The sequence below is a fragment of the Myzus persicae genome, unplaced genomic scaffold, assembly GCF_001856785.1.
Source record: "Myzus persicae strain clone G006 unplaced genomic scaffold, MPER_G0061.0, whole genome shotgun sequence".
In the NCBI taxonomy this organism is placed as follows: Eukaryota; Metazoa; Arthropoda; class Insecta; order Hemiptera; family Aphididae; genus Myzus; species Myzus persicae.
In genome coordinates, this window is record NW_019101980.1 from 1 (window position 1) to 17,933 (window position 17,933).

Consider the following 17,933-nt stretch of genomic DNA (forward strand, 5'->3'; position numbering starts at 1 on the left):
CCCGAGACTGATACTTATATTATCTACAAATGTTTCCATAAACCTAATTTAAATCTAAATTTTAAAAAATTAAAATGCATAATCTTCACAAAAATGAAAGAATTCAACATTGATTTATGAAATTAAAATTCATACACCAAGCTGTTCTACTAAAAATAAAAACTTTTTGTGTGAAATAATAAAAAAACCGATAAAATTAAATATCTAGGTGTCATATCCGACCTACAAATGACGTAACAAAGTTGACATTTTCGCATATCTTCCTTTTCTTGCGCATGTACTATTATACTAATAATGTTGAGAGAAACTTCGATGTTTTTCTCTCTGTATTCTTCTCTTTGATTAATTTTAGCTTTATAACAAAGTAAAATAATAATTATCTAAAAGTTATGTTATGTTATTTCCTCTTTTTATTATTGTTTTGATCATATATATGTAGAAATAAATAATATGTATTTTGGATTTTGTCCTCTTTTTACTCTGTTTTTTCCCCTTTATTTTTTAGATTATTAAATTCACGAGACAACCCTATCCTCACCAATACGACTTACGAGGCTATACGTCATTGGTGAATTTTGAAATATGATTACCATAAAGCAGAGATAGCAAATCTATGTCCGGCGGGTCATGGAGTGACACTCTTATGACAACCTCAAATTGTTTGTTTATCATTTTTTCGAAAATTTAAAAAATTAAATCATCAATTTTTTTGACACCCAGGTAAAGTGAAATAAAACGCATATTTTTTTCTGACACTTGGGTACAGATATGTTCGTCATCCCCACCATATATGGTCAAGTACTATTTTAGAAATTATGTTATCTTGTGTAAACACTATTATTATTTAAACAGGTTCAAACAGCATTTCTGGTGCAAATGTATTATAATTATTTTTACAATTAATAAGCTCAGCATACAATATGAAATATTTAAACAATTAGTGATGTATACTTACGGAATTCCTGCAATATATAATTAGTTTCTCCGAAGAGCCGGGTATCTATAAAAAGAGAAAAATTATATTATAGATTGCAATATAATATAATAGATTATAATAGATTAAAATTTATTATCTTAGTTTGTAACGGATCACGATTAAAAATAAACTGGTTGCCAATTAGCATCTGGGATTACAAGTAAAAATATCCATCAGCCATCCAAGCGACAGTATCCCAATGAAAAGATTTTAGATATTGTACAGGTTTAATGGTAGTTCTAAATGTTGACACTTATTTATGAAGTTTGAGAAAGCGCTAGTGGTTATTTTTTACAGCTGCTTTAAGTAGTCACGTTATGAGTCAATTTGAAAGAGGTTTGCTATAGTTCGATATGCAAAATCTATATATTATATGTGTATAAAAACGATTATGGTCACGCCATGCTAGTATTTTCTTGTGACGTTATCACATTGTTTCTTGATGTAATGTAACAATCAGTTGATAACCTTCGTTTGTTATTACTTATTATTATGGGACCGTTATCCAAAATATGTTGCACAATAGCCTGAGATTCAGAATTCAGTCAATCGGCCCTCTGAGTTTTCAATCGTCGCGAATTAAACGCTACAAGACGGGCATGTTTGACTTCCGGTAACGTATATAAGAGCTCCTAGCCTTCCGCCAACCGTATCAGCCGAATCTATATTATGTAGATTGTAGAGAACGGGACAGACTGGTCATAAGGGGAACATGTTCCATAAGATACACGGTAGTTACAAGCTTCCTCAATTAAATCATTCTTGATGACATGTGTATATTCTGTGATAAAGAAAGATTATTATGTCATAATGCTCGTTACTCCAGAAATGACCACGAAATCTCAGGGTGAGCAAGGGCTATGGGCTATCATTCGATGGAAAGGCTATACACCTTGGTCTAAGATTATTAGGTCTGGCAACTATTCTCCGATTGTGAAGTGAGTGACAACTTGCTCAAAATGTAAATCATGTTTTACATCTCGACAAAATTGCAGAGCAGAAGCTCACTTAACAAACACTAAAAGTAATCGATGGCTCAAACACCCAAATACTTACCAATAATTTAATGAGTGCAATAGAAGATGAATTTCGATTACTATTAATTTTTAGGTTTTGATGTTGTATACTTTTAAATAGGTAACAGTAAAAGTGTGTATCTAGTGCTACATACACATAACTTACATAGGTCAGTGTGTGAAAAGAGTGCGTGAAGAAGTATTCTGGTGAACAAGGATGCATAATACCATTTTCTGTTTCTAACCTACTCAAATAATGTAATACTTACCGAATGCGTCCTTTATATCTTGTAATTCATGATAATTAGAATACAATCCATCTATAAAAAAAAATTATGTTATACATATATCTCAGTTTTGTACTTTTTATTATATATTCCATTCTAATCTATAGAACCCATCTGCAAACGTGATTGCAGCATTCAAATATTTTAAACAATTTTAATTCTAAAATTAACCTCCTGATACAATGAACTGTAATAATATCACACTAAATTTTGCATCAAAAATCAAATCAAAATATTTCACTCGAATTATTGAGTGTAAAGAATTCACAGTGGCCATAAGATGTCTCAATAAGTCAATGATATTTAACTACGATACCTAATTAATTAAAAGTAAATTTAAAATAAAAATGTAACCTTACCGATGAGCTAGGTACGTGTGATATAAACAAGAGTTAGTGGCACCGAAAAATCGGTCAAAACCTATTATTACAACCTATACCTCATAAAAAACGAACAGGAATATCTTTTAAATACATTGCTAGAATATTTAGGTTTAAGAATTAAAAAAAAATAAAAAAAAATACAGAAACTTACAAAAAGTGTCTTAACTGTTAAACTTAGGCATATGCTTATAAAACCTATGTTCCAATAAAGTAGGCTTATAATAAAACAACTGGAAGGAATGTAAAAGGCTTTCGGTATTTGTGATATTATTACAATGGCTTAATAATAATAGAGAGTGGCGTGTTGAATATCTGTATTGTACAATTAAAACTACGTAGCAAATAAGCAACGGACAAGCATTTACTAAAAAGTAGGCAGAACAGTGCATAATATCGATCTAAAAATAATTTTAAACTAAAAGCTATATACGTGCATTCTCCTTCTGCGATTGTTAGTACGTGTGATGGTTGTATTACTAAGGATTACAAACCTAATACAATTTATTTTAATTTATTTCATAGTGAATTAGTTCCCTCTTCTCTTTTGCAAGATTATAATAAAATGGTACAATTTTTTTTACAAATAAACAAATGTAATGATATAACTATGTGATTGTTGAGAGGTATGCATCAACATTGTAACAATCTATAGTTACCGCTCTAGGTGTTATCATTATCCTTATTTGATACTATGGTTAATGTCCATTATTTGTATTTGTATTAGGTACATATTACAAATTACAATATATATAAGATTTAATCATTTTTAAGCACAGTAAACAACATACAATATTTAAATATATCACTATAAATAAATAGTAAGGCATACTTACAGAATCTGTTCACTACGGTCTCAAAAGTGTCATTTAACAAAGGATTTATTTCTATAAAAAAGATAAATTATCTTACACATAAATCTCAGTTTGGTATAGTTTTTATGTTTCAATCAATCCGGCAAGACACATTTACGTATGAAATTACGACATCCAACTATTATACAACTATTCAAAATTTTAAAATATGAATTTAACTGATGTTTGACACTCAACTTTCAATGATGGCCAGAAAATCGAACCAAAATATTTCACTTGATTTTTAGAGTGCAAAAATCACAATGGCTGCCAGATGCCTCGGCAGGTCGATGATATTCTACTAGGATTCTTAATATACAGAATGGTTTCTCGTAGGACCTAGGATGTAAATATTAAGGTGACTCGCGTGTGTGAATCTTAACTTAACGGCATTAAGCATTATCCGCAAAGAGTGCAATGAAGCGGAGTTAAAAAAAAAATACTGTGTAGCTGCATATGCATTACTTTATAGGAACAAATATAGTTTACTTCCCGAAAATTTTTTTATTTTGTGTCTGTCATCGCTCACTCACTTTTTGGAGCATTAAAAGTGCTTCCATTTCCTTTTACAGAGTCTTTTCTGGTACAAAAGAAAATCTAGTTAGTACTTGGGGGAGGAGGGGGGGGATGGGTCAGAGCTGAAAAATTTTCAATAGTTTTCAAAAGTGGCATAAACCACAAATATAGACAAAAAAAAATTCAGAAATGCACAAAAAAAAATAAAGAATATGATATCAACTTGGCCGAAAGCAAATAAATGGACATAATGAAACTTCTGTGGACTTTTATAATACCAAATAAATACATAATTTAGGTATCTAATAAAGCAAAATGCTCCACAAGACACTCTAAGGATATTAACAAATTACAAAGACAATGATGTGAAAAAAATATATATATACACAAGATAGATTCAAACAAATAAGATAGTAAATAGCTATGATAAAATATACATCGTTGATTTTTTACTCTGGATTTACAACAATAAATTACGATATACATATTTGGTACAAATGGATAAGGCAGAAGAACCAAATACAATATCCTGTGTCTATTAATTCGTATCGTATATCTGAATTGGAAATACTACAAACAGTGACAATTCTCGAAGCATGGGTATAACAAGTAAGACTAATTGTTCACATTACTATTTTCCAGTTAGCTTAGGGAACAAAGCAAATGGTAAGTAGAAATTGGTAGTCAACAGCACATGGTTAAATTATTCTTACAATAAAACAACTATTTCCAATGCTGGATAGTAAAATTATCCGTACTCTAGATTCATTAAATAGTTATTTACAAATACATTTGTTCGAATCAGCAAAGTAAAATACTTTTTTTTATCATTCCAGATACCATTAATCAACTATTCAAGATTTTCAAGCATAAAAGTGTTAGTTATTGTACTGATATTTTTTTCATATTGATATCATCATTCCTAAAACATATTGACATGCGATAACACTGTAATAATTATTATATTTAGTATTATCATTATCATTATCACTATCACTAATATTATTTATATGTTCGTTGTCTTTCGTTCTAATTCATATAAAGATGTCTCGCCATTATTAATTAAAATATAATAATTAAATAATAAATGGTTCCTTTTTTTAATGTCAAAAACACAACACACGTTAAAGAAAATCTGGATGACTGGAAAAGGTATTTCTAGTTTTTAAACTGCCTAAGTTGACACAGAGCTCAGTCATATGCACTTTTGTGTGGTTGAATTATATTACTATTTGTGCACTTCAATGTTAACACATGCTAATTATGACATGCAAAACAACAGCTGTTATACGAGACTAGCCTGCACCAAATAATGTTTATGAAGTGATGATGTTTCTTGAATTTACAGGATACATTCTATAGCATAGGATGTGGTTATAAAATAACAGATCCATTTGTAACGGATCACATATGCAGTGATACAACATTGCATACAATACATTTGGAAGTACAAACATAATTAAGTGTTGATACTTGATAATATAGGAGACGGTTTACTTGACGTATAATTCGGGTACACACATACATACACAATTGTTAACATAAATCATAAGAGACACACAATATTAAATTCAATAATTCCGAGTCAACGGCAGCACACACACTAGTTCATAATTATCGCATCACTTTCCATGTTATATCAACGCCGACTATGCCAATATACTTTAAAAAATAATACATTATACTGTTTCTAATCAGTCAAAAATTTAGTTTCGTAATTGAAAAAGTCACAAAAAATTAGTACGTTTTTATTAGTTTAATAAAATTAACATACCAAACAATCCTATAATAAGATTATTTTCAAACATTTGCTCTATAACAATTCAAATCATAAAATAAATAACATCAAATATTTATCTTTTTATATATCATTTTAATGTGAGTACATCTATAAATTTATAACTTTATGAGCTCCTTCCAAAAGGCTTTGTAGGCTTAGTGTTTTTTTTTTTGGACATTTGTATGGGTCCTTGCAGGATGGTTTGGATTCATAAATAGACCAGGTATAGGTCCACCTAGAGAGTTGCTCAAACAGGCATTTTGAAATTTTACATAATTAGGCTGATCTTGAAGTCGTTGTCCTTTGAGTGCAAATTTTAGTTTTGGGAAAAGAAAAAAATCACACGGGGCCAGCTAAGGATAATAAGGAGGGTGCGGAACAAAACGTATTTTTTATCAGACAAAAAAGCACTTATCGACAGCGCTGAATGGGCTGGCGTATGTTGTGGTTATGAAACTAGCTTATAATCATTATAAACATTATAATGTTTTCCATTTTTCTGGGCGTTTTTTAAGAAATTTTTCTCCCAAAATTGAATGCGTGCCCGACGCGCCGTGCGGCGTTGTTCACGGCATGTCCGCAACGCGCTATCGACAGTACTAATATGACCCATAATAATTATTTTTTTCTTATTTATATTATTATTAAATAAAATATACGGAATGTCGCGTAGAGTAACTTCACCCTATGGCACGTCTCAAGGTCGCAACGACGCTTATTTTTGAGTGGGGGGGGGGGGGTCAACACTGGGCACCGACAACACTCAAATATAATTGACTTTTTTTCCACTAGAATAAGCAGCACATGACGGCTAGATAAATTAAATTATTTCCACGCAACATAATTATTTTCCACAAAACAAGTTCATCGCGGAACAATGTAGCTCATTAGTCATTACATACAACTCGTAGAGAAAAAGTTTTTATTCCATTAAAAAACTAGAAATTCTACTATTATCTCTAGTCGGCTTTTGTTCGTAATCAAAACATAGAGTTTGAATTTTTTTTTTTAATTTGTCAGTTTAACATATTTGATAGTTATAATCAGGTTATCAAAAAACCCGACTAGAGATTATAGTTATTGTTCTGATCTTTTTAACGGTGTAAAAATGTTTTCTCTACGAGTTACATGTAATGGGCCCCACAGTTTAGCCATGAACGCGTTTTAGCAGGCGAATGTAAGGTCCTATAAGAGAGTAGCAGGTACACAAAATACATACGTTAGTTCCTACACGGTAAAAACCAGGTACGTTGTACGTATGTTAGTTACTGCGGAAAGGGTTAAATATGTATATTATACACAGTAAAATATGAATGTACAAATTAAAAAAAACAAATATATTATGATGATAAAAAAATATAATAAAAATCGTCAAAGTGCATTTTCACAAATAAATATTGTATAATATGATGATTAAAAAATATAATAAAATAATTTTGTATACGTTTTGCTTTAAATGAATTATATTAATTGAATGTATATTAGTAAGCTACGGCTGGACATATTATTATTAAAAAGATACGTCTGTGTATATTAACATATTTAACACTTTCCGCAATGTAAGAACTAACATACATACCTGGTTTTTACCGTGTTGGAACTTACATAAGTACCTTCTTCCGTCGTGTAGGGACTAACATACGAACCTATTTTCTACCGTGTAGGAACTAACGTATGTAATTGTTTACCTGCTACTCTCGTGTAGGAACTTACTATTCCCCGTTTTAGCTTATATTTTTGGAGGGTGATCGTCCTCTTAAGTAACATCTAATCAATTAATATATTGTACTGAATAATTGAATTATGTAATTTATTTTTTCATATAAGAATAAATTAAAAATATAATGAATTAACGTTAATACAAATAACAATTAATACACAGCAGTAGAGAAGTGATCATATTGAGCGAAACTCAATGTATTTATAACTTATATATAAGCAATGTATATAATATATTGCAAAGTAAAATCAAATTACTTACGATAGCAATCTTTTGCAAGCTGAAATACTAAATAATTTAATGGTAAGTAAGACATGTGTTAGGTATTTTGCAAATAAGGAGAGTTTACTGTAATTTACATTTAATCAAAAAACGATTGAAATCGATAACGGACAACACATATTAGTAAACGATTATAACTATTATTAATATAGAATAATGTAACAGAAAGCAATTAATAATTGAAACATAATATTGCCAGAAAAAAAAAATTTATAAAATTATAACTATCAGTTAAGATTAATTTTGTAAAACTGTGACTTTAAATACTAAGTACCTAATCAAAATAAAATAAATCTAAATGCAATTCAAATAACATTTAAACGTAAAACTCTTAATTATTCATAATTTTTTAATTGTTAATAAGGTTAATCAGCCAATCGATGAAGACTTTTAATTTCCTCATAACGGTAAACTAAAGTATTTTTTTTCGATTTAAGCCCTGGCCTAAAGATTAGTATGTGATTTGCCATAAAATGTAATTAACAAAATATACACACTCACTTTTCTCCGAGGTCAATGCAAATATATTTCCGATCATAGAAAACATAAGACATATAGCTAAGATAATAACATGCTTGACCATGTTTGTAGATACTGACAATAAATTTAATTTTTTATGACGTTGTAACGTTGAATAAGACACAGTATCTATAAGAATAATATTATAAGTTGTTCAACAACGATGATATTTATAATATCATTCTGCAAAATATATGAAACAAAATATGCATATTCAGTGCAGCTGAGTAAACCATTTGGGGAAATATTAGTACATTGTAGGTAAATAATATTTTGTTGTCAACATAATACGTTTATAATAGGGTGGTGTAAATTTCAAAAATTGTATGTTAAGAACTAAACCTTAAATATTTCACGACCAATTGTACATCGACCATAAATGTATAATTAGAATATTGATTTAGTATTTTAGTGCATATTATACAATTTTATTATTATATGGGTAAACGTCCATTTTCAAAATTGAAAATAATAAAAAACAGATAGAAGTGCAATGGAGAAAGAGTTATTAGATATTAGAATCTTCATTGCTGATTAGCATAGAGCAGATATTATTCCAGAAACAGGCGTAATTATGGATGTAGAAGTAGAAGTTCTACGACAATTAGTAATTTATTAATTTTTGAAAAGAATAATAGCAATTAGTATTAAAAATAGTATTTAAATTAAAAATATTAAAATTATTTTTTAAATTATTATTACATATTTTTTAAAAAGATTTATGATTTAAATATTGAAGTAACTTCTTTTATTTTATTTGACTTAAAAATATTTGAAATTTAAATATTGAAATTATTTGTTTCATTTTTTACGATGAACTTAGTTATAGCACAAACATATTATAATATAAACAAGAAGTTAGAAGACATAATTAGTTAATTTAGTAAATACTACTAGATTGATTTTTTATTGAAAATTAGATAACAATAAAGTTTATGAACTTTATAACATTATGACCAAGTTACCTATTTATTACAATAAATAATAAATATTTTAATAGTTATTAATTGTTAACATAATGATTATTATCACGAATCAAATCACTCAGTATAAAAAAATTCTAGTATTTCGAACATAAACATACATTTTTACAATATCTAGAGTTGAGAGAAAATATAAAAGTATAATACATATATATATATATGACACACACCAAAACATTTAATGTACGAATATTTTACAAAATGTTGTAATGAAATGTTAGTATATATAACTGTGTTTTTAACTTATAAGAGGATGTCAAAAATTTGATACAATTCAGAATTCATTTATTTTAACTGGCTACCTAAGTATTTTAAATACGGGCATAGACCGTTTGGGAGAATCGACCCAAAATAAAGTCTATTTGGGCAAATAACTATATAACGTTTGGGCGAGAATTATTCAATTAAAAATACCGTTTTAGCGGTATGAAAATGCTTATAATATACACTCAACAATTAATTAAACAAAATCATATAAAATATAAATAATCTACAGTCAAAAATCATACAAAATATGAATAATTTATAATAATAAATCAAAAATCATATAAAATATAAGTAATTTACAGTCAAAAATCATATAACACATAAATAATTAATAATAACTCAACAATTATAAATAAAATTACACATAATATAATTATTGTACAGTTTAAAGTAATTTATTAGCCTGATATTTTAAACCTAAACATTTTATGTATTCTAATTGGCAAATATTCCCTCTTTCATATTTATTCCATGTTTCTCGTAGAAAATCTTTTTTTTTATATTTTTTTTTCCTAGGGATATTTTTTGAAATGGAATTGATTTTTATCATATTTTCAGTTTGGATTTCTAATATACAGCAATGACTTGATTTACATGAGGGTGTGGTGTGTAAAATTGTTTATTAAAGTGAGAATGAAATGATTCTCTTCCATTTGTGGTTTTGGGATGGTCAAATATTGATGATGACGCCCACAAATGAAGGGGGAACTCTGAGTTTTCGTCTATGTAGGTGTCCAAGACACAATCAGCAAATTGTACACATTCATTTTAGCTGGCATAATTGATAACAACTCGGTTAATGCGTCTCCTACTTCGGCTAGTGGCAAAAACGATAGACCGAAAAAAAATTTGAGCCACAATCCGACTTCAGAATCCTTAATTAAATACGCTTTCGATAAGTTTTTATCTTTTACTATTTGCCTATACCAACTTTGGCCTAAATGTAATACATGTTATTAGCTGACAGTTAGGAAATGTTTGTGTTGTAGCTAAATGTACAGCTTTTTCAAAATCCAAATGAAAAAAATCTACTAGAAGAATTTTGCCAATTAGTTCAATTAATCGTTTTTGGATTTCGATGTTAAAAATATATATGCTACAGCAACTGGTACATATAATAATTGTAAGGATAGACATATTGTAATGTATATAGTTGACAAAAATACTTGTGACAATACGAAAATGTTCCATCTCCAAAGACATTTTTAGATTTACACAGGAGTTGTAAATTATCAGGACAAGTTATAATAACAATTGACTTTTGTTGATTTACAAAACAAAATTGATGATCATTGTATTTAAATTTTGTTTGCATATCATATAATTGATCAAATGACTCTTTTTGTGATTTTGGTAATATTGGGTATTGTTGTTTATGACTACCATAAATTGATCGCCTAATTAAATTAATATCAGAATAGTTAAGTTCATCCTGAAGTGCTGACTTATCTACTAATAATTCTTTCCTAATAATTTTATTAGGTTTTTCACATGTTTGTTCAGTAGCTTTTTTTTAGAAGAACTTCGAATTATATCTATAGCTAAAGATCTTTTTGTATTCAGTTAATGATTATGTAAATGTGTTGTCATCTATAATTTATTTTTTTTAATTTCTACCAATTAAGGCACTTAAATTACATTTTTTGTTTGTAAAACGATTAACGAAATCAAATTGTTTCATTTTGAAAGCTATTTGCCTATATTTAAATCTAGTTTATGTTATTATTTATATAACATAATATAATATATAGGAAGAATATTATTATACTTATTCAAATTTTCCTTTATTAGATCATAACTATTAATTACCATGATAATAATACTCTATACTATAACTGTGAATTTTTTAATTTTACGATAAAATGTTATAAAATATGAACTTAAAAAAGTTTGTCTGCTGTTATTACAAAAATACAGTGCTCCATACAAATATTTACTACTCATTTTTTCCACACATCGATGCCCCCAATCACACAAGAACTGCCATGACCAATTAACAAAAAAAATTTCATGATTTAGACTGACGTGTTTAATAATTTGATTTTTGTATTGAGTAAGCTATTTAATATTTAAAACTAACGATGCTGTACAATAATAATTCACGTTTTGTGTTATATGACGATGAATAAATTACTTAAAATAAACTCCACACGACGTGTACCGGATGTTTGTACTTCCTGCCAGTGGTAAGTCGTAAATCTGCTCTAGTGGCTAGTCCTAGTAGATATAATTCTAAAAGCTGAAAAGAAACTGGAGTAACATTAACACTGTGCTAACAGTAAAAATATAAAAAGATTAAAGAAAAATATGATTGATATATTGCTATGTTTATTTATTTTTCTTTATAAAATATAAATTTTATATTATATAGTTTATCGTGCCGTTGACTAATAAACAAAATTAAGTACCATATCGTTATCATTGAAATAAACTTTTTGCTTCATTATAAGTGCTTTTCTATAATTAGATGACACAAATATGACCTTTAATACCTTATTTGGGGTCGGTTCTTCAACGGTATTGTGCATTCGTGTTCAATGTTTTCATGTATCATTTTTTTTTTTTTACAATTTTTTTCAAAATACCTTTACCTTTTAAATATAGAGTTTATCTAGTTAGGTACGTTGAAAATAACAGTGAATTGCGAAGAACTTAAAAAAATACCAGTTGTTATTTATTTATTTCTCAGAATTAATATTAAGTAAGCAATATAACACGGTGCGTTCGCTATATACCCCAGCCCATATAGGTATTTTAGACAAACGTATAATCATTATAATACGTGGCCTTTTTCTATCACGTGAGTCAATAATACTTATGAAAAAAAACATGGTGCGTATACTATTTACGCATGAATCTATGGGCATTTTACACGGACGTATAATCGTTATAATACGTGGCCTAGAAAAATATGCAATGTTCACTGGTGAACATATACCACATTAAGAAAAAAATTCGATGCTAATGCAAAACAAGTTATTGGCCACGATCACTGGTGTTCGTTTTGTCGTTCCTCCGAAAATATTGCAGCGAAAAACCATTTCTTCCGTTTCTCGTCTTCTTCGACTCCGCCTTATTGTTTCACGACGATTTCGTCAAACAACATTTTCGCAATTTACAATAAGTTCTAACCTTTTGACCTTCGTACACCAGCTTCTTGTATTTGGGTAGTTCTTTCTTCTGTTTTCCATACTTTTTTCTTTTTCATTCCATAAATATTGTTTTATATAATTATATTGTGTTGTCTTTAGTAGCCGACCCTTTTGGTGGTTACATATTAAATTAAACACAATTCCACTATATGGTTTGTCAGCCACTCTATTTTCAAATATGAAATCCTTATAAAGAATAAAGTGCACATTTATCTCTAATATTTTTTAACTGTAATTAAAGAACTTTATGGGGAACCTTCTATTAAATGTTCAAATCCAATAAAAAAAGTTATGGATATTGGATTATAAATCAACCTTATGCCAATTTTTATAATTTACACAAAAAATTAATATTCTAACTTCGAAAGCAAAGAAAAAAATATTTTGACCTGACCTAACCTCTTATAATATCTCAAGTCTCAACAATTGTAAAAATATTTTGATGAGTGTTCCTTCTAACGTTTTGCGAAAATCTTTATTTTAGTCGAGAGTATGATTTTCTTTTATCATATTCGGGTAGGCCATGTATTTTAACGATTGGACTTGATTAAAACATAAAAACAGCTTATTTTATACATCAAAGATATTAAAACTTGCGAGCAATTTGTATTAAATTGAAATATAATATAACTAAAACAATTTTTTTTTTTTGATACAGATAATACAAAATAATAATATATAATAATATAATAATACATGTTGTCCGTCCCCTAAATGGACTAAACAACTTTCTACCCCTAGCAACCATGTACACTGACCACCCCCTCTTAAATATGTGTCTGAGTGTGGATTGGTATTTATGATTTTTATAATTAGACTCATTTTAATGAGCGACTTTAGGTAGGTAATTAAAATAAATGGATTTTACTTTGTATCAAATATTTAACATCCTTTTAAGTTGAAACCATAGTTAGGTAATATTACATTTCATTACAAAATCAACATTCCACTGTGTAGGTACAGTATTTATTGTAGTTTTGTATTTTCTTTCAAATCTAAATATAGTATTATAATAATTAATGTTTAAATTCACAATACAAGAATTTTCTATAGGTACTGAGTGATTCGATTCGTGATAATAGTATAGTGAAGTTATAATAGTAAAAGTATAATTATACAACTCATAAATACTAGTCTGCTTTCAGGCACATAATTAGGAAGGGGTGGTCAGTGTACCCTGTTTCAAGGGGTGAAAAGTTCTTTAGTCCATTATATAGATGGCCAAACATATCTTGGTTATAACATATTGTAATATCAACATTATATTATTATTGTATTACATTTCATCAAAAACTCTTGTGAAATATTTTTACATAATACGATAAACTAAACGTTTTGGTATGTGGGATATGTTCTTATAGCCTTTGCTACTCTAAATACGCCTCTGTAACGGTAGGTAAAGAATCAAAAACAGTGGTCCGTGTTACACATAATACTTGCTTCATTAATTGTATAATACTATAATGTTTTTAAACTAAAGATTTTAATCAAATTCAATAAATATATTTAGGTATGTGCTGTGATTCACGATTCCGCATAGGTACCTATACCTTTTATATACAATAACATTTTGAATGCAGTTTTTTGGTGAATACGAATTCAACCTACCGAATTAGGCTGCTCATAACAATTGTACATCTGTTTAAAATGCCTAGAGCCACTGTGGCATATTTAATTTAAATACTAAATATTTACAAAGATGTTAAAAATAAAAAAATAACAAAAAATGTGCCTAAAAGCCAAGTGATATAAAATACTTATGAGCAACCTGACTTAAATTTTTAATACTTAGCTATAAATGTAGAACGTTTTATACATTTTGAACTACAAAATAATGAGCAATTTTCAAGATTTTGACAATTTTTTTCGACATTTGAACTTAAATGCTAATCAAAATATTATACCTATGTATTTTTTATATTTTTAAACTTTTATTGTAACAATTTACGATTAATCTTGTAGGTATTTTATTTCTAAGGTTTTTGCAGGGTTTGAAACCAAAAACCGTTTGTATTTATATTTCACACATTATTATTTCAAATGTGAAAACCTGTAAGTGTTAATTCTATAGTTAGAACACTATAGTATAAGTAAATCGTATAATAATTGTATAAATATTAAATACTCGGTGTATTTGGTATGTACCAAACTATTAGAGCTAGAAAAATCTTGTTTTCATATAATCATTGAACCAGATGAGTGACTATGGTGTTTAACTATTTAAATACCAATAATGAATGAAGTAAGAATAATGTATCCACAAGATCAATTTTAATTATTTATTTTAATAATAATATATAGCTGTATAGTATAATAATAATAATAGTAGTGATAATAATATTATCACTATACTATTATTATTATTATTATTATTATTTCGATATATTATATCGAAAACACAATAACAAAGAAGTATACAAGTTTTTATAAGTATGCATGCTAAACGTGCCTACATACACTATTAGCTTACAACTACTTAACATCTTAACCAATAACTTTAGGTTTTAAATTTAACCTACCTTTTCATACATAGCCAGTAGCCATCTATTACCTAGGTATTGAAACAAATAATTACGTTTTACTCCAACACTCATCGCGGTTCCATGGTGTAATGGTTAGCACTCTGGACTTTGAATCCAGCGATCCGAGTTCAAATCTCGGTGGAACCTACTAATTTTTTTAAATTTTTTTCCTCGGTTTTTATATGATTTGATACGTAGGATGTATTTATTACCACATCTTGAATCTTTTTTTTTGTATTCATATAAAATATTCATATTTATATTTATTGCAGACTGCAGTAAGAGTATTAAAGAATAATGATGCTTAATATAATAATATTATATTGCATTAATGTATTATACTCATTATTGTTTAATGTGCAATATTGTGGACTTATTTAAAATGATATGCATACACGTGGCACGAGCACACGACTGCAGTGAATAAATTAAAACGAAATTATTATACATTTATTATGCATGGTAAATGATTAATCTGGTATTCCTGTGAATTATAGGTGCAGTAGAAGTAGAACCGTGAACAGGTATTATTGTATTAGTCAACAGGTATGCAATAAACCTTAAGATTATAACATTATAGTTAAATCATAATCCATAATACTACATTAACATAATGTATTATACATTCATTATAATGATTAAAAGCTATATATTATATCAAATATAAGATACTTCAATATTATGTATTTGTTATTTAAATTATGTGCATTTAATATTACTATATATTACATTGCAGGCGAAATTAAAACGAAAATTCAAACTGTAGATGGGTACGCGATAAGAGTACTGGTATTAAGATCGTAGATAAAAATTTCATCAGGGGGCCTGATTAGTTTTTTTTTTAATTTTTGTACCCCAATTTAAAATTTTGTTTAACATGTAGTTTTTCCTGTAAAGTGTTTTTTGAGCAATAATCCCCTATATAATCGTTGTTTATATGTTAACATTGTGCACTAACTTTCGATAACTACATAGTCATCATGTAGGTAAGTATAAGCGAATATAATGCTGAATCGACAGAACTATATAGGACCAGTCACCAGACATATTATTAAACTGCATCTATTACAGCAGCATTCCTGTATATGTGAACAAAATATACTACACGGCCGACTGGGACAATGAGTATTAATTATAATCTGAGCCCCCGATTCTGGGTGACAACAGAGTGTCCCGTTTAAGTGTTTGCTATTGAATAAAATAAACATCAGCGGATCTACGGGATGTGCCAAGGCACATCCTAATAAGAATTGAAAAAACGAATTAATGACAATTAACAATATACATTATACATACAATGATGAATACACATTAATTGAATTTCGGTTGTTTGTGAGTAAAACTGCAAGTATAGGTCTCCAAATAATAATTACAAATAACAATATATATTTTTATTAATTGTTATTTTAAATTAGTAACAAAGTCTGCATTTTTAGATTTTAAATTACTACATCGTATTTGTTTACCGTTATTCTTAAAATATAATTATATATTCAATGTTATAGTCGTCGACGCGAAAAGTAGTTGTGAATATTTTTGGCGAAAAAATGTTTCCTTTTCTCGGAATATTTTAACTTTTGTATATTTGATATAGATAGGTACCGTCTTATATAATAAAATTAAATGATAATAATAATTATAATAATTTTAACAAATTTAAAAAATGCATTCGGTGAGTGAATTTGTTTTTTGCCATTAGCTTCCTCTTTTTATTTTATAAAAATGACTACAAAAAAAGAACAGGCACACTTAAATGTGAAACTTCAGAGTTGTAAGCGCAATATTGGTGAAATCTCATGCAACAAAATTATAATTCAGAGATTTTCAACCTATTAGGTGTCATGGCTCTTCCGAATCTGAAAACAATTCTAATGAGTTCTACGTGAATAATGATTTACTAACAAATTTACATTATTTGTTACGGACGATGCCCTTGATAATATCCAGCGACGCACAGGTTGAAAACCATTGAATATAGTAAGTTTTTTTATGTTTATAAAATAATGTAGAACATCGATAATGTAACTACATAATACAATATCATACTTTATACTTTATACTTTATAATATTTGGCACTAACATCCAAGTACGGAGAACCCCTGGTTTTTCATTATCGGGCCGCCGCCGTGTCAATCTATCTGGCGACGACTATATAATACTGCAATAGTAAAAGTGAATGCAGACTTAAATAACGTAATTTTCCTGTTTCGTACACCTCGGTCCCATGGTGTAATGGTTAGCACTCTGGACTTTGAATCCAGCGATCCGAGTTCAAATCTCGGTGGGACCTACAATTTTTGCAATTTTTTCCCCGTTTTTTTATTATCTATTTAATTAAAAACTCATCCGTTTCCTTAATATTTTATATGTTATCGTATTAAAAAAAAGCCATGAATTATAATTTATTAATTTAACTTAAAACACTGTCCTCACACGCCGCTGTAGCTCTAATATTCCTCACTATACCTACTCATTGTAAGTAATAACTCATTTCATATTAGACATTTACTCATATTATATGGAGTGGCTATTTTCTCACAGAAATACTCTTAACTGCACAAGTGTAGTACTAAGTCCTCGTCCTGATTTAAACTGCCACGTCGATTTATACAAAATATCTATTACCTCATTAGGCTCACCTTTCCACAATACATTCAACACTTTATTATAAGATCACG

General features: G+C 28.3%; 2 non-coding genes across 2 annotated transcripts; both read left to right on the top strand.

The window, feature by feature from the left end:
* Positions 1-15,329: 15,329 nt before the first annotated feature.
* On the top strand, positions 15,330-15,401 carry Trnaq-uug. Its single transcript has one exon. It is a non-coding gene; the product is annotated as a tRNA-Gln (tRNA).
* Positions 15,402-17,473: 2,072 nt separating this feature from the next.
* Positions 17,474-17,545, top strand: Trnaq-uug. The gene has a single exon. It is a non-coding gene; the product is annotated as a tRNA-Gln (tRNA).
* Positions 17,546-17,933: the final 388 nt, after the last annotated feature.